The 25910-nt window shown below is 42.0% G+C and overlaps 1 protein-coding gene across 1 annotated transcript in view; it reads left to right on the top strand.

Moving 5' to 3' along the window:
* The window catches only part of PPEF1 (protein phosphatase with EF-hand domain 1), a 149062-nt gene that overhangs the window by 2321 nt on the left and 120831 nt on the right, over window positions 1–25910 (top strand). The gene's annotated exons all lie outside the window — the stretch shown is intronic.

The following is a 25910-nucleotide window of genomic DNA, read 5'->3' as shown; positions in this document are numbered from 1 at the left end:
TGTAATTTTTTAAATGAAATCCTCAAAAGCTGGAACCAATAGCCTGTAGCCAATCACTGTTGATGACTTTCACCTTGACACTACTAGCGTCACGGCTAGTGCCACAGCTGGCCACAATTTCACCTTGCACTTCAGTCTATGCAGTTAGATTTGTGAGGCCTGTCACCCCCAGGTCTGCCCATAATCGCTGAACAACTACCAGAGAAATAGATACACTAGCAAATAAAGACGAGAAGTCTCTTTAAACTTTTTGAGTCCTCTGATTTCTCAGAAATTTGGTATCGTTTCCCCAGCATTAGGCCTCACTGATGGAGGGTGACTCAACCAAGGAAACCACGGCCCCAAACATTGAGCTGACTTAGGAAGCTCCACTGACCTGATTTCATTTAAACGTGATTGTACTCATTCAGTGTTTTTTCAAGTATTCACTAGGGAAAGGGAGTGGTTACCTTAGTATGGCAGAGTTCCCCTTATTTTTCCCTTTTTAAAGCTCATCAAGACATTTGAAACTAGTCTGTTGGAATGGGTGTTTTTTTTTAAACAAATTTGTTTATTTTGTTTTTGGCACTGCTGGGTCTTTGTTGCTGCGTGGGCTTTTCTCTAGTTGCAGAGAGCAGGGGCTACTCTTGGATGCCGTGCAAGGGCTTCTCACTGTGGTGGCTTCTCTTGTTGCGGAGTATGGGCTCTAGGGCACGTGGGCTCAGTAGTTGTGGCTCCCCGGCTCTAGAGAACAGGCTGAGTAGTTGTGGCGCATGGGCTTAGTTGCTCTCCAGCATGTGGGATCCTCCCAACGTAGGGATCACACCCATGTCTCCTGTATTGGCAGGCGGATTCTTTGCCACTGAGCCACCAGGGAAGCCCTGGAATAGGTATTTGTTACTTTTTGCCCACCTACCTTTTCATAGTCGCTTACGTCACTCTGTCTTCTCACCCATTTCAAGTTCTGTGGTCATTTTTATCACTCCTTTGCCTCTTGGTTGCTTGTCTTTGTTGGCAGAACCAGTTTGTTAAATCCAGCTCTTTCCCAACTCCACCTCTGAATATGGCCCCAGGAGGAACACACCTTCAGGCCTATGATTTCACATTAAATTCTTGACAAAGTACCTCAGTGTGTTCTTAATGCAGCCCAGAATTATATCTGCTTTCCCTGTTCATTTGTTTTCCACCTCACCTAGAGGACAGGTTCTTGTCTTCTCTCCCTAAATTTCCTGTACCTCCTGCCCCAACCTCACCTACAACTGATGACCTTGCTTCCTTATTTCCATGAAAAAAAATGGAAGCAACCTGAAGAGGGGTAGTACCCCTCACATCTGCTCACTTGCCTGCATTTGGGCCCTTTTAGCTCTAGACCTGGCCCTGCGTCTAGATTAGGGCTTTCTGACCACAGCCCCGTTGACATTTGGAACTGGGGAACTCTGTTGTGGGGGAGCTGTCCTGGGTAATGTGAGACGTTTCACAGCGTCCCTGGCCTCTTCTCACTAGATGCCGATAGCACCATTCCCCAAGGTGTTAGAACCCAAAATGTTCCCTGGGGGCTATTTGGAGATGTCTGGAGACGCTCTGGGCTCTCATGACTGGGGTGGTGGGGCTAGTGTGCTGCTAGCATCAGTGTGTAGAGAGGAGAGATGCAGTGAACCATTCTACAATGCACAGGACAGCCCCCACCACAAGAAATATCTGTGGCCCCCAAGTCACTAGTGCCCTGGTTGAGAACTCCTGCCCTAGAGGACTTGTCTGCATTCCTGTCGACACCCAACCACCTGCTGTTGCCTATTCAAGGAAAGTACCCTGCCACCTCCCTTCTTTCTCCTTCATTATTAATTACTTTCTCTCTATTGGATCATTCCTGTCAGCATACAAACATGCTTTAATTTTTCTCATTCTTAAAAAATCATCTCTTAATCTCATTTCCACCTCAGCTACTCCCATTTCTCTGCTTTCTTTTATCGAAAAAAGAAAAACTCTTAGAAAATATGTCCCTAGGTGCTCTCTCCAGTACCTCTTCTCCTTGTGGAAGCGCTTACCCCTCCCAGCTTTTTTGTTTGTTTGTTTTTTGTCCTCCCAGCTTTTAGGATGCCACTCTCCTGATTTTGTTTCTTACCTCACTGGTCACCCCTTCTCAGTCACCTTTGCTAGATCTCATCTCTTAGACTTCTAAACATGGGTGTTCCACAGGCCTCAGTTTGTGGATGTTTCTATTCATTATCACCACTCTGGTGATCTCATTTAATCTAATGACTTTAAATATGGTCGATAACCGAGATGACTTTCAAATTTATGTCTCTAGTCCAGACTTTTCTTTCAAACTCCCAGTCTTCCTGCAAAACATGTCCATTTAGATGTCTAATAGGTATTTCAGTCCTGTTCTGCCTGTGTCTTCTCCTTTCTTAGTCTTCCTTATCTTCCTTGTCTCAGATAAGGGCAACCTCATCTTTCTACATTTTTCTTTCTACATTTAGGCCTAAAATGTACATTTTACATTTTTCTACAAAATTGTACATCTTTCTACATTTAGGCCTAAAATGGAGAGAAAAATGGAAGAAATCATACTTGATTCTTTTTCCCCTCTCACACTTCAAATTTAATCTCACTTTCAAATCCTTTTGTCTATACCATCAAGATCTATCTAGAATCTAATCACTTTCTACCATCTGCCCTGCTACCATACAAATCAAAGTCACCATCATTTTTGTCTGGATCATTGCCAAGAACCTCATATTCTGGCCTCCCAGCTTCTGCTCTTTTCTCCCTACAGACTATTCTTCACACAGTAACCAGAGTGATCTTTTTTATTTTTATTTTTTTAAAGTCCTACTTGCTGGGCATCTTCTCTCAGGCCTTGTCACCTAGGGATTTTTTTAAAAACTTTATTTATTTTTGGCTGTGCTGGGTCTTCATTGCTGCGTGGGCTTTTCTCTAGTTTCAGCAAGTGGGATCTACTCTCTGGTTTGTGGGCTTTTCATTGTGGTGGCTTCTCTTGTTGTGGAGCATGGGCTCTAGGGCACTCAGGCTTCAGTAGTTGTTTTCTGCTTTAGAGCACGGGCTTAGTAGTTGTGCAAGGGCTTAGTTGTTCCTTGACATGTGGGATCTTCCCAGACCAGGGTTGAACACATGTCTGCTGCATTGGCAGGTGGATTCTTCATCACTGAGCCACCAGAGTGATCCTTTCAAGACCTAAGTTAGATCATGTCACTTTTGTGTTCAAAACCCTTCAATAGCTCCCCACCTTAACTGGAATGGAAGCCAGAGACTTACACTGACTTGCAAGGCACTACATGATCTGATCTTCCATTTATTACCCCTCTGTTCATATATCCTGTTACATTGCCTTACAGGACCACACTTGGCTGCTTTGTTGTTTTTCAGTCACTAAGTCATATCTGAATCTTTTCAATCCCATAGACTGCAGCACGCCAGGCTCCTCTGTCCTCCACTATCTCCTGGAGTTTGCTCAAATTCATGTCCATTGAGTCAGTGATGCTGTTTAACCATCTCATTTACTTTCAGTCTTTCCCAGCTTCAAGGTTTTTTCTAGTGAGTCAGCTCTTTGCTTCAGGTGGCCAAAATATTGGAGCTTAGGCATCAGTCCTTTTAATGAATATTCGGGGTTGATTTCCTTTAGGATGGACTGGTTTGATCTCCTTGCAGTCCAAGGGACTCTCAAGAGTCTTCTCCAGTACCACAGTTTGAAAGCATCAATTCTTCATCCCTCAGCCTTGTTTATGGTCCAAATGTCACATCTGTATATGACTACAGGAAAAATCATAGCTTTGACTATACAGACCTTTGTTGGAAAGTGATGTCTGCTTTTTAATACGCTGTTTAGATTTGTCATAGCTTTCCTTCCAAGGAGCAAGTGTCCTTTTTTTTAAATTTGTTTTTAATTGGAGGATAATTGCTTTGCAATATTGTGGTTTTTCTGCCATACATCAGCATGAATCAGTCATAGGTATACATATGTCCCCTCCCTTTTAAACCTCTCTTCCCATCCCACCCTTCTAGGCTGTCACAGAGCACTGGCTTTAGGTTCCTGCATCATACAGCAAATTCCCATTGGCTGTCTGTTTTGCGTATGGTATGTATATGTTTCAGTGCTATTCTCTCAAATTGTTCCACCCGCTCCTTCCCCTGCTGTGTCCAAAAGTCTGTCCTTTATGTCTGCGTCTCCTTTGCTCCCCTGTGAATAGGATCATCAGTATCATCTTTCTAGATTCCATATATATATATTTTTGAAATTAAGTTATTTTAATTGGAGGATAATTGCTTTTCAATACTGTGATGGGTTCTGCCATACATCAATATGAATCATCCATAGGCATGCATGTGTTCCCTCCCTCCTAAATACCCCTCTCACCTCCTTCCCTACCCCATCGCTCCAGGTTGTCACATAGTACTGGCTTTGGCTTTCCTGCATCATACATCAAACTCCCACCGGCTATCTATTTTACATATGGTAATGTGTATGTTTCAATTCTATTCTCTCAAATCATCCCACCCTCTCCTCCCACTGAGTCCAAAAGTCTGTTCTTTCTGTGTCTCCTTTGCTGCCTTGCATGTAGGATCATCAGTACCACCTTTTAGATTCCACGTATATGTGTTAGTATACGATATTTGTCTTTCTCTTTCTAACTTACTTCACTATGTATAATAGGCTTGAGATTCATCCACCTCATTAGAACTGACTCAAGTGCATTCCTTTTTGTAGCTGAGTAATATTCCATTGTATATATGTACCACAACTTCCTTATCCATTCATCTGCTGGTGGACATCTAGGTGGCTTCCATGTCTTGGCTATTATAAATAGTACTGCAGTGAACCTTGGGGTACATGTGTCTTTTTCAGTTCTGGTTTCCTCAGGATATATGCTCAATAGCAGGATTGCTGGGTCATATTATAGTTTTATTTGTAGTTTTTTAAGGAATCTCCACACACAGTGGCAGTATCAGTTTGCATTCCCACCAACAAGAGGGTCCACTTTTTCCATATCCTCTCTAGCATGTATTGTCTGTGGACTTTTTGATGATAGCCATTCCAAAAAGTGTGAGATGATACCTCATTGTAGCTTTGATTTGCATTTCTTTAATAATGAGTGATTACCAGCATCTTTTCATGCATTTGTTAGCCATCTGTATATTTTCTTTGGAGAAATATCTGTTTAGGTCTTCTGCCCACTTTTTGATTGGGTTGGTTGTTTTTCTGGTATTGAGCTGCATGAACTTGTATCTTTTAGAGATTAATCCCTTGTCAGTTGTTTCATTTGCTGTTATTTTCTCCCGTTCTGAGGGTTGTCTTTTCACCTTATAGTTTCCTTCGTTGTGCAAAAATTTTTAAGTTTAATTAGGTCCCATTTGTTTATTTTTGTTTTTATTTCCATTACTCTAGGAGGTGGGTCATAGAGGATCTTGTGATTTATGTCAAAGAGTGTTCTGCCTATGTTTTCCTCTAAGAATTTTATAGTTTCTGGTCTTACATTTAGGTCTTAAATCCATTTTGAGTTTATTTTTGTATATTGTGTTAGGAAGTATGCTAATTTCATTCTTTTACACATAGCTGACCAGTTTTCCCAGCACCACTTATTGAACAGATTGTCTTTTCTCCATTGTATATTTTTGCCTCCTTTGTCAGAGATAAGGTGCCCATAGGTGTGTGGATTTATCTCCAGGCTTTCTATCTTGTTCCATTGATATATATTTCTGTTTTTGTGTCAGTACCATACTATCTTAATGATTGTAGCTTTGTAGTATAGTCTGAAATCAGGAAGCTTGATTCCTCCATCTCCATTTTTTTTTTCCTTAAGATTTCTTTGGCTATTTGGTGTCTTTTATGTTTCCATATGAATTGTGAAATTATTTTTTCTAGTTCTTTGAAAAATACCATTGGTAGTTTGATAGAGATTGCATTGAATCTGTAGATTGTTTTGGGTAGTATAATCATTTTCACAATATTGACTCTTCCTATCCAAACATGGTGTATCTCTCCATCTGTTTGTGTTGTCTTTGATTTCTTTCATCAGTGTCTTATAAATTTCTGCATACAAGTCTTTTGTTTTTCTAGGTAAATTTATTCCTAAGTGTTTTATTCTTTTGTTTGCAATGATAGATTGTCTCCTTAATTTCTCTTTCTGATTTCTCAATTGTTAGTGTATAGGAATGCTAGGGATTTCTGTGTATTAATTTTTTATCCTACAACTTTACTATATTCATTGATTAGCTCTAACAATTTTCTCGTGGCATCTTTAGGGTTTTCTATGTAAAGAATTCATGTCATCTGCAAATAGTTTTACTTCTTTTTCAATCTGAATTCCTTTTATTTCTTTTTCTTCTCTGATTGCTATGGCTAGGACTTCCAAAACTGTGTTTAAGAGTAGTGGTGAGAGTGGGTACCCTTGTCTTGTTCCTGATCTTAGGGGAAATGCTTTCAGTTTTTCACCATTGAGGATAATGTTTGCTGTGGTTCATTGTATGTGGCCTTTATTATGTTGAGGTATGTTCCTTCTGTGCCTACTTTCTGGAGAGTTTTTTTTCTTTTTTAAATCATAAATGGCTGTTGAATTTTGTCAGAAGCTTTCTCTGTATCTATTGAGATTATCATATGGTTTTTATCTTTTAATTTGTTAATATGGTATATCAAATTGATTGGTTCAGTTCAGTCGCTCATTCATGTCCAACTCTTTGCGACCCCATGAACCTCAGCATACCAGGCCTCCCTGTCCATCACCGACTCCTGGAGTTCACCCATACTCATGTCCATCGAGTTGGTGATGCCATCCAACCATCTCATCTTCTGTCATCTCCTTCTCCTCCTGCCCCCAACCTTTCCCAGCATCAGTGTCTTTTCCAATGAGTCAACTCTTCGTATCAGGTGGCCAAAGTATTGGAGTTTCAGCTTCAACATCAGTCCTACCAATGAACATCCAGGACTGATCTCCTTTAGGATGGACTGGTTGGATCTTGCAGTCCAAGGGACTCTCAAGAGTCTTCTCCAACACCACAGTTCAAAAGCATCAGTTCTTCGACACTCAGCTTTCTTCACAGTCCAACTCTCACATCCATAGATGACCATTGGAAAAACCATAGCCTTGACTAGATAGACCTTTGTTGGCAAAATCATGTCTCTTCTTTTGAATATGCTGTCTAGGTTGGTCATAACTTTCCTTCCAAGGAGTAAGCATCTTTTAATTTCATGGCTGCAGTCACCATCTGCAGTGATTTTGGAGACTGTTCATGAACAGTATGAACAGTATGATTGGTGCAAGCATCTTTTAATTTCATGGCTGCAGTCCCCATCTGCAGTGATTTTGGAGACCAAGAAAATAAAATCTGTCATTGCTTCCACTTTTTCTCCTTCTGTTTGCCGTGAGGTGATGGGACCAGATGCCATGATCTTAGTTTTTTGAATGTTTAGTTTCAAGCCAGCTTTCTCACTCTCCTTTTTGACCTTCCTCAAGAGGTTCTTTTGTTCCCCTTCATTTTGTAGCATTAGAGTGGTATCATCTGCATATCTAAGGTTGTTGATATTTCTCCCAGTAGTCTTGATTCCAGCTTGTGAATCATCCAGCCTGGCATTTCACATAATGTACTCTGCGTATAAGTTAAATAAACAAGGTGGCAGTATCCAGCCTTGTTGTACTTCTTTCTCAATTTTGAACCAGTCCTTTATTCCATGTCCTTTTCTAACTATCGCTTCTTGACCTGCATACAGGTTTTTCAGGAGACGAGTAAGGTGGTAGGTTATTCCCATCTGTTTAAGAATTTTCCATAGTTTGTTGTGATCCACACAGTCACAAGCTTTAGTGTAGTCAATTAAGCAGCTGCTGCTGCTGCTGCTAAGTCGCATCAGTCATGTCCGACTCTGTGCAACCCCATAGATGGAAGCCCACCAGGCTCCTCTGTCCCTGGGATTCTCCAGGCAAGAATACTGGAGTGGGTTGCCATTTCCTTCTCCAATGCATGCATGCATGCATGCTAAGTCGCTTCAGTTGTGTCCGACTCTGTGTGACCCCATAGACGGCAGCCCACCAGGCTTCTCTGTCCCTGGGATTCTCTAGGCAAGAATACTGGAAATGGTTGCCATTTCCTTCTCCACAATTAAGCAGAAGCAGATGTTTTCCTGGAATTCCCTTGCTTTCTCCATGACCCAATGAAGGTTGGCAGTTTGGTGTGTGATACCTTTGCCTTTTCTAAATCCACCTTGAACATCTGGAATTTCTCAGTTCACATATTGCTGAAGTCTAGCTTAAAGGATTTCGAGTATAACCTTGCTAGCATGTGAAGTGAGCGCAGTTGTATGGTACTTTTGACATTCTTTGGCATTACCCTTCTTAGGGATTGGAATGAACACTGACCTTTTTCCAGTCCTGTGGCCACTGTTGTTTTCCAAATTTGCTGGCATATTGAGTCCAACACTTTAACAGCCTCATCTTTTAGGATTTTAAATAGCTCAGTTGGAATTACGTCACCTCTCCTAGCTTTGTTCTTAGTAATGCTTCCTAAGGCCCACTTGACTTCACACTCCAGAATGTTTGGCTCTAGGTGAGCTAACATAACAGACCACATTTATCTTAGTCAATAAGACCCTTTTTGTGTAGTTCTTCTGTGTATTCTTGCCACCTCCTCTTTTTTTAAAAAAATATTTATTTGACTGCTTAGTTGTGGCATGAAAACTCTTAGTTGTGGCACGTGGGATCTAGTTTTCTGACCAGAGATCAAACTGAGGCCCCCTGCATCGGGAGTTCAAAGTCATAGCTGCTGGACCACCAGGGAAGTCCCTTGCCACCTCTTCTTAAATCTCTTCTGCTTCCGTTAGGTCCTTACTGTTTCTGTGCTGTTTTATGCCCATCCTTACAAGAAATGTTCCCTTGATATCTCCAGTTTTCTTGAAGAGATCTTTAGTCTCTCTCATACTATTATTTTCCCCTGTTTCTTTGCACTTTTCATTTAAGAAGGCCTTCTTATCTCTCCTTGCTATTCTTTGGAACTCTGCATGCAGTTGGGTATATCTTTCCCTTTCTCCCTTGTTTGTTGCTTCTTTTCTTTCCTTAGCTATTTGTAAAGCCTCCTCAGACAACCACTTTGCCTTCTTGCAGTTTCTATTTCTTTGGCATAGTTTTGGTTATTGCCACCTCTGTCCACAGTTCTTTAGGCACTCTGTCTACTAGATCTAATCTCTTGGGTCTGTTTGTCACTTCCACTGTAAGGGATTTGACTTAGGTCATACCTGAATGGCTTAGTGGTTTTCACAACTTTCTTCAATTTAAGCCTGAATTTTGTAGTAAGGAGTTCATGATCTGAGCCACTGTCAGCTCCAGGTCTTGATTTTACTGACTGTATAGAGCTTCTCTGTCTGCAAAGAATATGATCAATCTGATTTTAGTATTGATCATCTGGTGGTGTCCATGTGCAGTCATCTGTTGTGTTGTTGGAAAAGGGTGTTTGCTATGACCGGTGTGTTCTTTTGGCAAAACTCTGTTAGCCTTTGTCCTGCTTCATTTTGTACTCCAAGGCCAAACTTGCCTGTTACTCCATATATCTCTTAACTTCCTACTTTTTCATTCCAGTCTCCTGTGATGAAAAGGACATCATTTTGGGGTGTTAATTCTAGAAGGTGTTGTAGGTCTTCATAGAACTGGTCAACTTCAGCTTCTCTGGCATCAGTGGTTGGGGTATAGACTTGGATTACTGTGGTATTGAATGGTTTGCCTTGGAAACAAACTGAGATCATGCTGTCGTTTTTGAGATTGCACCCAAGTACTGCATTTAGGACTCTCTTGTAAACTATGAGGGCTACTCCGTTTCTTCTAAGGGATTCTAACCCAGCAGTAGATATAATGGCCATCTGAATTACATTCTCTCATTCCTGTCCATCTGAGTTCACTGATTCCTAAGATATTGATATTAATTCTTGCCATTTCCTGCTTGACCATGTCCTATGTACCTTGATTCATGAACCTAACATTCCAGGTTCCTATGCAGTATTGTTCTTTACAGCATCAAACTTTACTTTCACCACCAGACACATCCACAACTGACCATGGTTTCTGCTTTTGCCTAGCCATTTCATTCTTGCTGAATCTATTAGTAGTTGCTTGCCGGTCTTTCCCAGTAGCATATTGAACACTTTACTATGGGAGAGGCATGCATCTTGTGGTGTCATATTGTTCTGCTTTTTCATACTGTCCATGGGCTTCTCCAGGTAAGAATAGTGGAGTGGTTTGCCATTTCCTTCTCCTCTGGACCACATTTTGCCAGAACTCTTCACTATGATCCTTCCTTCTTGGGTGGCCCTGCATGGCATAGCTCATAGCTTCACCGAGTTACACAAGCTCCTTTGCCATGACAAGGCTGTGATCCAAGATCCAGGGTCTTGCCTGCTTACTGTTCCTCAAACACAGTAGGCCTTTTCTGCCTCAGGGCCTTTGCACATGCTATTCTCGCAGCCTTTACTGCTGTTTATCTGTATCACCGCATTGCTCTCTCACCTTGCTCAGGTATTTGCCCAAATACCTTCTCAGCAATCCTCCCCTGACTGCCCTGTTTAAAATTGCTATTTTCCTTTCCCTTCACCCTGGAAACTCAATATCCCCCTTTCCTGCTTTATTTTTCTCTACACTGCACCGCCATGTAATTTTCTAGATATTTATTTATTTCTAAATATTTTCTGCCCCTTATCATTCTCAACCAGAAAGTTCTGTGAGGGCATGGATTTGGTTTTGTTCACTGTTATAGTCTGTGGAATCTAAGTAGGACCTGTTACATAGTAACCATTCCATAAAAATATCTTGAATGGAGCTGTTCAAGATTAGAGATGACTCATGCTAGGTCAGTCAGTCCCAGTCAGAGCTTATTCTGGGCCTTTTGTGTGAATTCCTGAGAGGAGACATTTCCTTGTTCACCCTGGACTCAGTGTCAGATAATCCAGAGGCTGGGGATTCTCTTGCCATCTGACTGTTGCATGGTATCACATGGGCTCTGAGTTGCCTACAGCAGAAGCTTCTTGCCCCAGATATTTACTGCTCTTCCCAGGTGGGATTTCTACACCATTGCCCCACGGATAGGTTTGACTGAGTGACTTATTTTCAGCAGTTGGATGTGGGCACAAGTGATGTGCCTCACTTCCCAGCAGAGGTGTGAAGGTCAGCCTGTGGGGTGCTGCTTTGATATTTCCCCTTTGTTATGAGTATAGCAATGCCCCAGAGAGAGGTTGGCCCAAGTCTTAGAGAAAAGATCACGTTACTGAACTGCAGCCAGCCTGCGCAAAACAGGAGTGAAAAATAAACCTTGAGAAGTGTAAACTACTGAGTATACTGGGTATAACATCTTCTGAGCTGATTCAACACTTCTCCGAGTTTAAGAACAAAATATTTATTAAAGGATATTTGGTGGCCCAGAGGCTCTCCGAGAAGGCTGGCTTTGGAGACTCTAAAGCCAGGAATAATGTCTGAATATCATTGCAGGGCTGTACCAGCAGAGAGACCTGCCCACGGCTGCCCCTTTTGAATACAGACTTAGAAACTCAAGCCCGTGATGGGGTCTAGCGTCTCTGGTACTGTTGTCTCTGCAAACTAACTTTGGCAGATGACGGCTTTCATAATCTCTTGACTCCTTCTGTTGCTCTTTTCTAAATTGAGGTCTCTGGCAGAGCCTAGGTTACACACCTGTGCTCCTGCTATGAAAGAGGCTGGGAGAGCAAATTTCTTGTTTCTCGAGGATTCAAATGTGGAGAATTACTGAAACATAGGGAGGGTGTTGAGAAGTTAATGTGGGTGATCACAAGGTTTGAGAGACACCAGTTTGAAGCCTGAGAATAGACCCAACAGTGAGGAATTGGAGGTGAGAAACAGAGTAACCAGGTACTGTCATTTAAGGCCTTGACCAAGTCAGGCCTTAGGTCTCCTCATTGACTCGTCCGCTGTCAGAAGGGTGCATTTCCAGTTTTGCTGAGGCCAGCAGGAGTTGGCCTTACTGACTCTTGCAACAGAAGGAGTCCTGACGACTCATGTCTAGAATGGATGGGCATCACCACAGTGGGCTGGCAGTGCCTTCTTGGCTCAGACACTGGCAAGTTTTGTTGCCTTAGGTTCTGAGGAAATGAGGACAGAGGCTGATGGTCATGGGAATGGCTGCTCTGACAGCTCAGGGTTTTGGTTTTCCGGCCTGGAGAGCCGTCAGTTCTCAGATGCGGCAGGCCACTTGTCCCCGCTGATGACGGTAACCAGGATGGGTGAGGCTGCAGAGTGGCCCACACATCTACGGCAGACACTGCTAGTTGCTTATTCAGTATTCATTCTTCTTTTTGTCAGTAATAAAAATAAGCATTTGTAGAATGCTTGCTATGTTAGAGACTGTTCAGACTCTTTACCCATATTAACTTATTTAATCCTCCCAAGAAACCTGTGAGAAAGGTACTGTTACTATGGTTAGTTTACAGAAGAGAAAACTGAGTCACACAATAATTATGTAACTAAGTCACAAAGCTAAGTAAATAAAGGAGTAGGGTTTTACATCCAGGCCATCTGGCTCCATTATCTGTATTTAACCTCTACACCACACTTCCTGATTTTGTTTGACTCAGGAATGTGTCCAACTAGGATTGATTGCCTGGGTTCCCTTACAGTTAGAAGAGACTGTGTGATGTAATTCTGGCCAATGGCTTGTATAGAAGTAGGTGGGCTTCCAAAACCATTTCTTTAAAAGGAGGTCGACTCAGTTGGTATGCCCCATTTTGCCCTTAGCTTCACTTTCTCCTCAGAATGTACATAAAATGCTGGAGGGAGAGCAGCCATTTTGTGATCATGAGCTGACAATTGTGAAGAAGAAAGCTACACTGCTCAGCAGAAAGAAGGAAGGTACCCGGGTCCCAGCCCCAAATTTACTACTTCCAGACTGTCGATTACATTTGAAAAGTGAAATTACTAATTTTTAATGCTGCTATTTAGTGAGAGTTTCAGTTATATGAAGGAAAATACAATCCCCACTGATTCAGTATTTCCACATTTCTCTCCCATACCATTTTGACAGTGTATTTAATCTGCCCACCAGTTACTGAGGGACTGCTCCTCAGTGTCTCAGTTCCTTTGTTTATTGTCACATACCTGCAATATGTTTACGAGTTCAGTGTTGGGTAGTGTGGAGTTTTTTTTAAGTGTAGGACATGGCCCCATCTCAAGGAGTTTACAGAACATTAATTAACCCAAAGGACTAATTTGTTTCAAGATGTTAATGGACGATAATGGCTTGATATGTTTTTCCTAACTTCGGATGTTACTGAATTTTTTATGTTATTGACTTTTAATTAGACTCTGTCTCTTCTCTCTTAAAGAGAAGGCAGGAGAGGGGGCAGGGTGGTATGCAAAAGCCTATCTATTAGGAAAGATGGCTTTGTGTGGTATTCCTCTCGACACCAGATATATGTCATCTACAAAATCACCTGCAGTCACATTCAGTGCCCTTAGACTTGATAGATAGCCACTCAAGAGAGAAACAGATCAACTGAAAATACTTTGTCTCCCCCTCCCTTATTTCTACTATTCAAGATGCCTCCAGTTTCTAAAGTCACTCCCCTGGGACTGTGTAACTGAGCACAGAGCAGTTTGGCTACTCCCCAAATTGGCTACTCCTACAGAACCCTGCTTAAAAGGAAGTGACTGATAGTGGCATCCAGCCAATGCTAATTGGTGACAGAAATGACATTTCCCTCTGATTCTCCCAAACTTACTGTCTTTAGATTTCTAAGTGGATTCAACTGTGCACACAATGGGACTTGCCTATAAGCTTTCTTTATAGTTTGATGGGAAGATTTCAAGAGTGGTGGAGGTGTTAAATTAAGATCATCTTAGTGTTTTTGTTAGTGATTTTAAGTGTTTGTGACTTTTTGGGATACAATTAGGGTATAGTCTGAAGGCTATATATAATGATAAAACCAAGACCAATTAGTAGGTTGTTTAACGCAGTTAGAGGCTGTCTGCAGGCTAGCAGCTTTCCTTTGCTAAATCTTGTTAAAATGCAGTGGGTTCTATTTTGTGCAGAATGAGCAGGCTGCCATGACAACTGTCTGTGAATATTATTTCAATATTAGTCATAGGTTTCCAGTGTTTGCCTTCGGGTCCAACGTTCATTCTAAAACCCAGATGCACATCTATTCTTAAAGGCGTTCTCCTGGACGTGTTTACAAAAAACAAAAACAAAACAGTTTCAACCAGCTGTTAATTTTTTTTTTCTCTTTTCGAAGAGAAATTTCAGTGAATTCACACAATTGAAAATTGTAGATTTTATTGCTGTTCTTTTCTTTGGAAAAGGTGAGTTGGATATGAATTTTTATTGTGCTTGACTGTAGATTTGATTAAGTAGATTAAATAGGAGCCTGGAGATTACTCATATTGCCTGTCTTTAGTTACTTGCCCACCTGAACTCTCCCTTTTACTGGGAGAAGAGGATGTGTGAGCTGCCTAGGCCTGTTTTGTGTGCCTAGCCCTGGGCAGTCATTGTTGCTTGGCAAGTGGGCTCATGCTGATTGAATTAAGCCAGTTCAATCTCACACTTAGAGTGGAAGGTGGTGTCAATCCCATGCAAACCACAGGGCTTAGTATAGGGACAGAATTGAGTTCAGAAAGGAAAATTGGGGTACTATTGTAAGGAATCAAGGGGCAATATTTGTCGGCCACCTGGTTAGGCAACAGAATGTTGGGCAAATAATAATATTTTTTGAATACTAACTATAAGCCAGGCACTACTCAAAACTGCTTTACAAGTGTATTGGTTAGAGAATGTGTTTGGCTGCATGTGATGAGGTAAGTGAAATAACAGGGACTTAATGCAGAGGGGTTGGCTTTTACCTCAGGTGGCATTAGGTCAGGAAATAAGCCACTTCACATAATTTGTGTCCCAGGCTCTCCTTCAGTCTTTCTGCATTATCATTCTCAGCATTAGCCTCTTCTCCTAATGCACTCCAAAGGGCTGCTTCTCCTCTAGGTATTATGTCATGCTTCCAGACACAGTGGGGGAAGGGTAAAAGCAAAGGGCTCCTGACAGCTAAGTCTTCTCTTTTTTTTAAATCAGAAAAATGGCTTTTCTGGGAGTCTCAGCCACTAGATTTCTCCTTATATCTCATTGGCCAGAACAGAGTCACATGACCACTCCTAACCACTGGGGATCCTAGAAAATGACGTTTTGGTGGCTGGGCCCATTGCCATCAAAAGCAAAATTAGGGCTTTATCGGTATGGAAGAAAAGGAGAATAGATACTGGCTAGGCAACTATCCATGGCTGCCACAATGTGTATGAACCCATGTATTCCTTATATCAACTCAGTGTGAGCAGTGCTATTACTATCTCAGTTTATAAGAAGCAGACACAGAGGTTGTGTAATTTTCCCAAGCTCACACACAACTGTTAAGTGGTGGCTGTATAAAATGACCCCAGGCAATCTGACTGTGAAATTGAAGTCTCTGATGCTCCTAAGCACATCCTGACCCACAGACCAGGCCACATTTCTTCTCCAGGATGTGTATACACTCAGGAAATGTAGGCCTCTCCTAGAAATGGTAGCTAATATCTGTTTAGCACTTTATAGTTTATGAAGGATTTTCCACTTAGATTTTTCCATTTAAATATTATCCCCATTTTTATGGGCCAAAGAACTAAGTAGACATTTCTCCAAAGAAGACATATGGATGGCTAACAAACACATGAAAAGATGCTCAACATCACTCATTATCAGAGAAATGCAAATCAAAACCACAATGAGGTACCATTTCACACCAGTCAGAATGGCTGCGATCCAAAAATCTGCAAGCAATAAATGCTGGAGAGGGTGTGGAGAAAAGGGAACCCTCCTACACTGTTGGTGGGAATGCAAACTAGTACAGCCACTATGGAGAACAGTGTGGAGATTCCTTAAAAAATTGCAAATAGAACTCCCTTATGACCCAGCAATCCCACTGCTGGGCATACACACCGAGGAAACCAGAACTGAAAGAGACACATGTACCCCAATGTTCATTGCAGCACTGTTTATAATAGCCAGGACATGGAAACAACCTAGATGTCCATCAGCAGATGAATGGATAAGAAAGCAGTGGTACATATACACAATGGAGTATTACTCAGCCGTTAAAAAGAATTCATTTGATTCAGTTCTGATAAGATGGATGAAACTGGAGCCGATTATACAGAGTGAAGTAAGCCAGAAAGAAAAACACCAATACAGTATACTAACACATATATATGGAATTTAGAAAGATGGCAATGACGACCCTGTATGCAAGACAGGAAAAAAGACGCAGCTGTGTATAACGGACTTTTGGACTCAGAGGGAGAGGGAGAGGGTGGGATGATATGGGAGAATGGCATTCTATCATGTATACTATCATGTAAGAATTGAATCGCTAGTCTGTCTGACGCAGGATACAGCATGCTTGGGGCTGGTGCATGGGGATGACCCAGGGAGATGTTATGGGGAGGGAGGTGGGAGGGGGGTTCATGTTTGGGAACACATGTAAGAATTAAAGATTTTAAAATTAAAAAAATAAAAAACTTAAAAAAAAATAAATAAAATTAAAAAATAAATAAATAAATATTATCCCCATTTTTAAAATGAGAAGGCACTTGGAGAAGTAATAAACATTTCCTAAGGTACCCGGCTTGTATTAATAAGTGACAGAGCTGATATTTCCTTGAAATTGCGAGAATTTACTCCTGGTCCCCTTTCCTAACCCTCCTATTCTTCCATGTACAGAGACTTTTTTAATTTTTAAAAATGACAGTACTTTCTCCAGACCCTATATTAACTTTATAGCCTTCTTAGGAAAAACAGTGTAGAGAAATCTTGAATCTGCCACCAGCTCGTTTACCTAGTATCCGTTTCACATAACCACATCAGCAGGGGGATGGCATATGAGGCAGACATACCAGTTTAGTGGCGAGAAACAGAGGCCTAAGTGGGGAGGTTATTTGTATCTCATGTAATATAAAATCCAGAGTTTTAATCGAAATGTGAGTATATTCATTACAAATAGCTCTTATCTCCCTGTTAAAGTAAGAGAGTCATTAAACATGTAGAATTTTCCTGTTCTTAGTTACATTAGGTTAATTTGAATACATATCCTTAAAACTGTTTTGTAAATCCGACTTATGAAATAAGAATAACAATCCACCTCACTAGGGCAAATTCGTGAGGTTTTAGTACATTACTGATATATCAATTTGCTTATGATTGTTATTTTTTTCATTCTTTCCAAATATTTGAAATCTTTAGTTTATGGCATTGTTTCATTTATATATCACAACATTCTCATGTTCTGCTGATACTGAGTTAACCGTGAAAAACACAAAAGCATTGTAGAATATATTTGACTTTAAAAGCTGTGGAAGAGTGGGTTGAAAAAGAAATGGAGATTAAAAAAAAAAAGCCATACTGTGTTACAGAGTAGTGCCTCTCAAAGTACGCTTCAGCGTCCCTTGGGAATTCATTAGCACTCCAGATTCAGGAGCCAACTCCAGACCTACTGAATCAGAACTTCTAGGGACTGGGCCCAGGCATCTGTGTTTTAACAGGGTCCCCAGGTTGTCTGTAAGCATATCAGAGTTTGAGAAGCACTATTTTAGAGAGTTTTATGTAAATGAATAACTTTTGCCCTTTTGGGGATATTAGTGAAAATACTAACTTCAGCTTTATTAAAAACTAAGACTTATTAAACCCTAGTTTTTCCTTTGAAAGTCCCTAAATCATAGAGTCCACGTATATACTCCAGAGTCTAGAACAGTGCCTGGCATACAGTAGGGGCTCAACAAATATTTGTTGGATGAATATATGAATAAAACAAAGACAAGAGTAAGTATTCTTAAACAAAATTCTCTAAAAACCTTTCCAAAGTCTTCACCATAAACTTGTAGTCATCTGAGGCAGTACTAACAAATATTTTGAAAAGAAAGCCATGGGTATTTCCTAGGCCTTGCTTTAGCTAATAGTTTCAATATTCCTTCAAGAAACCAACTGTTCTTTGTTCTCTATGTTCATGAAAACAAACATGGTTGACAGGGAGGTAATGGTTGGCAAAAAGTAAGCTTGGAGAACATGGAAGCTACCTTCCCAGTAAGCAGAAAGTGGTTCTCTCATCCAGGTTGTGTTGTTCACATTCCATTGGCAGGTACAGTCATACCTGCATTCATCATTATGGAGTTGCCAAGACAACCTTAAGAGTCATTCTAGAATCTCCATCTGGAAAATTCTAGATGAGGCTGAGGACTCCTCTTCAAGTAAGATCTGTAAGCATAATGATGGATTGTGTCCTGAGTCTGCAGGTCAGGCTAAAAGATTGAACAACCAACAACGTGAAAATCTAGGAGTTTTACTTTCCTTCAACCTTTGTGGAACTGGTAAAACTTAGAGGGAAGGGTAAGAACTCTTAAAGGAGCAGATAAATTGAATGAAATCTGGGTAGACATGGAACCATATGTTCTTCCTATTTAGTTGTTTGGCCAGCTCTAGTAGAGTTAATGTTTTATGTATTGAGTGTGTCATACTTTAGTGTATGTAGTATTGAAGCTGTCTTTATTAGGGTAGAGTTGGATCACTCTGATGTAATGGGACGAGTACTGGCCACCAAGTCATAAGACGATGATGTTGGGAGGCTACTTAACCTATCTGGGCCTGAATTCCTCTCTCAGAAAATAAAGGGCCTTTCTGAACAAGTCCAGAGGACCAGAGTATCTTACCACATCACAACGTGGTGCGGGGCTCTGGGACATGACCCTTGTGATGATCTTGCAAGGGGACTCTGCTGTCTGGCCTAGATCAGTTTTGCCCAATTCCCTGTGCTTTGACATGAGAGGGGATAGTATAAATGTATATTCTTAGTTTCACTTTTGTCTTAGAATGATGGATTATAGCTCCTGCTGAAGGAATTTGCATTGCTCTGCCATTGACTCATGCTAGATATCAAACAGAGACACAATAACAAGCTGAAAGAACAGATAGTGGCAATATTTAAAAATATCCACAACTCTCTAAATAAGAAGCAGTTCTGATAAGGCTATTTGGAATTCATGTAAAACACCAAACACCCATAATTCTGAAAATCTGAATTGTACATTTTGCCAAGGTTATTTACTTCTGTGCATTAATTATAGATAAAGGTATATTAGTTTCCATGATAATACGTATCTCCCTTGGTTTACAGATACACCTCTCTCCTGAGCCTTTTCCTTTCCATATTGTTCTGTTTTTAGTCTCCTTTGTTTTATCTCTCTTCCTCATTCCCTTTTAATGTCTCTGTTCCTAGGCATCTGATTTTGCCCCTGTTGCCTCTAACTTTACAAGTGCTCCCTCTGATCACTTTAGCTGTTATTGATAACCTGATAACCTCTTTAATCAGAATCTGCAGACCTGATTTGTTTTCTAGGCTTTAAAAAGGGCCTCTGCTGCCTATGGGACATTTTAACTTGTTAGGGTGTCACTCACTAGACTGTAAATGACCAGAGGGCAGGGACCATGTGTGTTTTGTCCACCGTTGTACCCCCAGGGCGCACTGCAGTGCCCAGCACCTGGTGGATACCCAGTGAGCATTGTTGAAGATGTGATGCATCCATCTAGTATTCCAGACTAGAAACTTTGGAATCCTTATCAATGCCTCTATCCCTCTTGCTTCCTATACCCAGTCTGGGACCAGTGGGTTTATTTCCTAAAAGGCTTTCACATTTGGCCCCTCCTCTCCATTTGTACTGCTACTGCCTTAATTCAGCCCTTGTCATTGATCTCTTGGATCATTGCAGGCGCTTCCTCATTGGTCTTCCTCTGGCTGGCATTTCACCAGGTCATTGCCATGTGAGCCGCAGAGTCATCTTCCTAAAGTGTGAATCTAATGAGATTACTCTCAGGCTCCTCTTCACTCAGAGTTTGCAGTCTGGCAGCCTCACACTGGAGTCTGTACAGTGCTCTGAGAAAGTGAGAATTACTGCTGCATTTCATTGATTCTGAGAGACACATTTTTTCCACATTTTAGCACCTCTGAAATTGGGATGTGCCTTAAAATCAATGGTGTGTCACAGTTTGATGAGTTGCTTTTTTGTTTCTTATGGGTACATAAAATAATGGTACACCTTGTAATCGATGGCATCTTAAGTTTGTAGAGGTATACTCATACTGGCATTTAAAAATACAGAGATTGTACATAAAAGCATGTCCGGCTTCTTTTGAAAAATTACAGCGGGCAGTGCTGGGCTGGGAGTTGTGGACAGCTGCCGCCCCATTTGGACGGAAACTCTCTACAGTGCCCCATCATTTCTGCCCCGGCTGCTTCGTTCATTTCTGTTATGGACTCCAGTCCGTGTCAGCATTTGAAATTGCAGTCTTTGACTGACAGATAAAAGTATGAATTCTTTGCTGTGATTTATGAGAACAGTCACAGTTGGCACCAGTCTACCTCCTCAGGTTCACATCCCCATCTTCTGCTGTATATACATTCTACCCACCCCAGTCTCCGGAGACATAACTCAACTGTGGTGTGCTCCCAATTTCCCTGGGATGCCGTTCTCTACCTGGTACGCTCTAGGAAATGTCTCCTGACTTGTCCTGGCAGGGCTCGTATCCTGCTGGGCTCCGGTAGTACATGGCATATCTTTGTACCTGATCTTGGGTGGCCTCAGCCTGTAGTGGCTTGAAGCAGGATTTTGGTTCCCGGCCAGAGACTGAGGCCGGTTATAGACGGTGAAGGCGCCAAATCCCAGCCACTAGACCAGTGGTCAGTGACAAGGCCCTGGCTCTTCGGCTCTGCAGAATTCACACGAAAATGGAAAGTAGTGAAACAAGTCAAGTGTTTATTAGGAGGTAAAGGGTACGGTACGTGTGGATAGACACATGGGCAGGCTCAGAGAGTGTTGTGCCCTCCTGGTGGTTTGAATCACTAAAAAAATATTATTTATTTATGTAACTTTCGGCTGCGCTCGGTCTTTGTTGCTGCTCACAGGCTGTGTACAGTTGCAGCAAGTGGTGGCTACTGTGTAGTTCTAGTGCACAGGCTTCTCATCGTGGTGGCTTCTCTTGTTGCAGAGCATGGGTTCTAGGCATGCAGGCTTAGTAGTTGTGGTGCATGGGCTCAGTTGCCCTGAAACGTGGGATCTTCCCAGACCAGGGATTGAACCAGTGTCCCATGCATTGCAAGGTGGATTTCTTAACCACTGGACGACCAGGGAAACCCCTTGAATCACTTTTGTGGGGCATTCCTTCCAGGTTTCCTTTGCCCAGTCATTTTGATTTGTCTGGTTCTGAGTCCGTATTTGGCATATCTCAGAATCCTCTCATGTGTGCATACTCATCTCTTTGCCAAGGTGGACTCTGGTGAAGAGGCTTATGGGAAGTTGACATCACTTACTGTGAGGTGATGTCCCTTCCCTTTTTGACCTCTAAGGAGCCTTTCTGCGCATGTGTAGTCAGGGAGGTCTCCTTGACTTTGAGAAGTAGGAATATGTGGTCTTTTATCTCTTATCTGGGTAGGGCCCAACCTCCTCCATCATCCCGCTTTTATGCAGTTTCTGTCCATTGCAGAGAAACTGTTCAGCCTGGGGCATGTCTGTCTCCTGTGTCATACCTACACCTTCTGTCTTAAAATTATTTGTGGATGGCCTGTGTCCCTCATTACACTATGAATCTGGTAGGGAAATGAATCAGAATGTTTTCATTTTTGTATCTGCCTCATAGCTGGAACTTGCTCAGTAAGTATCTGTTAGGTAAAGGATGGATGGGTTGCTTTTTCTCACTGGGGTCTCTGATTTTGAGTTTTGCCCATGGATAGCTAAAAGTGAAGTCCAACACAAGGACAACTGTATTCCTTAGTGCTCATAGTTTACAGTGGCAGGCACTGCTTCTGGCATTGCTTTAGGAAGACCCTTGGCAGTCACAGTCAGCCCATGTGGACTTTAATGTCGTGCAGACCCAAAGGCACTAAGGCACCAAGGGCAGCTCTGAAGTTTTTTTTTTAAATTATTTTTAAATTAGTGTACAGTAAAACCGACTTGTACAGTTCTGTGAATTTTAACACTTGGCTAGGTTAGTGTCACCTCCACCATAATCAGGATACAGAACATCACCTCCAGAACTCCTTGCTCTTCCTTTGTAGTCACATTTTCCCTCACCCCATAAGCCTTGGCAGCCATTAATCAGCTCTCCATTACTATAGTTTTGTCTTTTTGAGAATGTCATATAAGTGTACTCAACGTTTTAAGCCTGACTTCTTTCAGCATAATACCTTTGAAATTCACCCAGGTTGTCTTTATCAGTAGTTTGTTCCTTTTTATTGGTAATTAATACTGCATTGTATGGCTGTCCTGCAGTTTGTATGTCCGTTTACCCACTGAAGGACATTCGGGTTGTTTTAAGTATTTGACCATATGAACTTGAGTACAGGTTTCTATATGAATATAAACTTTCATTCCTTTAGAGTAAATACCCAGGGGGTAGGGTTACTATGTCATATGGCAAGTACGTATTCAACTGTATGAGAGACTATCAAACTATTTTTCAGAATGGCTGCACTATTTTGTTTTCCCACCAGCAAAGTATAAGAGTTCTAGTTGCTCCATATCCTAGCCAGTACTGGGTATTATTAGAGTTTTAAACAAATCTAATAAGTGTTAGCTCACTGTGCTTTTGATATGAATTTATGCTTCCTTGAATCCAGGCTGTGGAAATTGGAGGGAAGAAAATGGTTAACTCATCACCAGTGTGGCAGTACTTCAAACTCATCTTCTCAGAATGCCTTTTGCTTTTATTTCCAGAATCGTTGTGGTACTTATTTATTGCTGTATAAAAAATAACAAAAACCTAGAGGCTTAAAATGCACATTTATGATCTCACAGCTTTTTTGGGTCATGAATCCAGGTGCAGTTTACATGGACCCTCTATTTCAGGGTCTCTCACAAGCTGCTGCAGTCATCTTAAGGCTTCACTAGGGGAGGATCTGCTTCCAAGCTCACATGGTTGTTGGCAAGATTTTAGTTTCTTGAGGTCTGTTTGACTGAGGGCCTCAGTTCCATGCTGGCTTTTGGCCCATGACTTCCCTCAGTCCTGTGCCATGGGGGCCTCTCCAGCATGACAGATTATTTCATCAAAAACACACGAGTTGTGAAGGCAATAGAGAGAGTCTGCTTACAGGACAGAAAGTCACAATCTTTCATAACTTAGTCACAGAAGTAACAGCCCAACACATTTGCCATATTCTGTTGACTAGAAGTCAGTCACTAGGTCAAGCCTTACACTGAAAGGGAGGAGATTACACAAAAGCATGAACACCAGGAGGCAGGGATCATTGGGGGCCATCTTGAAATTTACCACAGTCTTCAAATAGCTAGTCCACGGATTCTGTCCAGGTTTTATAGCTTTATGCTATGGAAGAGACAGGGTAGCGTGTCCTTACTCTGTCTTACTCTTTTGTTTGATTTATGAACATTCAAGGTTAATTTAAGGAGTTTTGTTTTTTGAGTCAAGCCATCTTGGACAAAGCTAGGGTTCGACTGTTGTTGTTCAGTCACCCAGTCATGTCTGACTCTTTGCGACCCTGTGGACTACAGCACGCCAGGCCTCCCTGTCCCTCACCATCTCCCGAAGTTTGCCCAAGTTCACGTCCATTGCATTGGTGATGCCATCCAGCCATCTTATCCTGGTGGCTCAGGGTTAGATTGCTGCTAAGTCGCCTCAGTCATGTCCGACTCTGTGAGACCCCATAGATGGCAGCCCACCAGGCTCCGCCGTCCCTGGGATTCTCCAGGCAAGAACACTGGAGTGGGTTGCCATTTCCTTCTCCAATGCATTAAAGTGAAAAGTGAAAGTGAAGTCGCTCAGTCATGCCTGACTCTTAGCGACCCCATGGACTGCAGCCTACCAGGCTCCTTTGTCCATAGGATTTTCCAGGCAAGAGTACTGGAGTGGGGTGCCATTGCCTTCTCCGTAGGGTTAGATTACCAGTGGTTAAATTCTAATATCTACTAATATGCTATTAAGTGACAGCCACGGAAAGCTCAACTTTTGTACCCAATATGGAGCCTTTTCAGTGATGAATTTATAAACTTCAACACATGACAGCTATTTTAGCCTGTCATTGTGGCTGCTCACCAGGTGACCCCAATAGACAGTTGTGGCCAGCACTGGCCTTTATGAATTTCTTTCACCTGATAGTGACTTATAACCCGTCTTTGATTTATTTTAATAACTTTCTAATGACTTGCCAAATCTGGCCTCTCTTTTCTCCTACTTAATGTGGTTTTTCAATACCCAGAAATCATCCCTGGAAATAGGCTTGATTCTTTCTCTTTATTAAAATGTAAAACTACTTAGTATTCCTTCCCTCTCTTCAAAAGAAGCAGGCTCTTTAAATCAAGGTTCTTCAAATGTTTTTGATCATGAACTCTCAGTGAAAGTTTCTGAGAATGGACGTCTGATAATTATATTTGTTTATATACAACTAATACTATTAAACTCTATTTTGTGTATATTACCAAAAGTGTGCATTATGGAAGTAGAAAATTCAAAAAGAATTAGAAAATATGAGTTCTGTTGCTTTGCCTTCTATTGTCCAACAGATCTTCTGGTTTTTGCTGTGGGGCAGGTACCTCAGTTTGGAGACTGTTAGGTGCTAGGAAATCCCATGGACAGAGGAGCCTGGTGGGCTACAGTCTATGGAGTTGCAGAGAGTCCGATACGACTGACCAAACAACAGCAAGAAGTGCCAGGAAGCTGGGATTGGATGTGATTGCTTATCACTGGCCCTGAAATGGAGCAGGATCCTGTGGGGCTCTCTGGGGTACAAATCCTTTCTGTGTCCCCTGTTTCTTATTGTAGGAAACAGGCTTCATTCAGCCCCCTTGCTCTTCCCTGAGTCCCAAAGGCGAGCTTTGAACAGTTGCTAATCAAGTGAAGAAATGCAGAAACTGGGGAGGAGCGGTCCAGAAACAGCAGTGCAGGGTCCTGGCTCCTCCTCAGGGGGCACACAGAACAGTGTCTCCGAGCTCTTCTGCAGGAGCTAAGGCCCCACCCGGGCAGAGGATGGCAGCTTCAGGCCGTGCACAAGCATCCTGGGACACCACCTTGTTACCTCACCACCAGCCGTTCAGAAGAAAGTCTGAACATAGTGGAAGATAAGGGAGACGCTGGCCCCTTCCCCAAATAATTCTCCCTTTAAACACTTTCATGGTTGAGCAGAGTCTTCAGAGTTGGTTTTTGGATACTAGTCCACCTTCTCCCCAGGTTGTTGGCCTCCTGAATAAAACAGCCTTTTTCTTCCAACCACCACTCATCTCTTGAGTATTGGCTTTTGCGTGAGCTGCTGAGACTTAGTTGGGAACAGCCCCAGCACTAGAGGGCTAGCTGAGAGTCGCCAGAGCTGGGAGGCCAGCCCAATCTGAGCTCCCCACGTTGGTGCTATCAGGAGTTAAGGTATCAGGCACCATGAGCGGGCAGACACTTTAGTTTAAGTACTACTCACCACCAAGCAGATCTGCACACATCGTTTCTTCTCAGTCTGTTCCCAAGTCCAGTTGCTTTGCCTGGATTCTAGCATATTTTCCTTAGCTGTGTCATGACCAATAATAGGAGCTGCTCATTAGAATGACTTTTCCTTTATAGAAGTTGGAACTGTGGCCAGCTCCAGGAAGCTTGTGAAATAGTAGAGGTTTACCTGCCATGCCCAATTTCTCCCTTGTGAGAAAACCAGCCTTCTCTGTTCCTCTATGCCTTGCTATAGCTTGCTACTACTATAGACTAACTGAGTGTCCTGATTTGGGTTCCCTCAGAAGCTGACCCCAAGACAAACATTTGAGACCAAGTTTATTTGAAAGGTGAAGGGAAACCAATAGGGGAGTGGGTAAGTGAGAAAGAGAGACCACCAAGACAGCCAAGAAAGAGTGAGTGAGTCCAGGCTGTAGAGG

Source organism: Budorcas taxicolor, chromosome X (assembly GCF_023091745.1).
Source record: "Budorcas taxicolor isolate Tak-1 chromosome X, Takin1.1, whole genome shotgun sequence".
In the NCBI taxonomy this organism is placed as follows: Eukaryota; Metazoa; Chordata; class Mammalia; order Artiodactyla; family Bovidae; genus Budorcas; species Budorcas taxicolor.
This window is presented reverse-complemented; position numbering and strand designations above follow the sequence as displayed.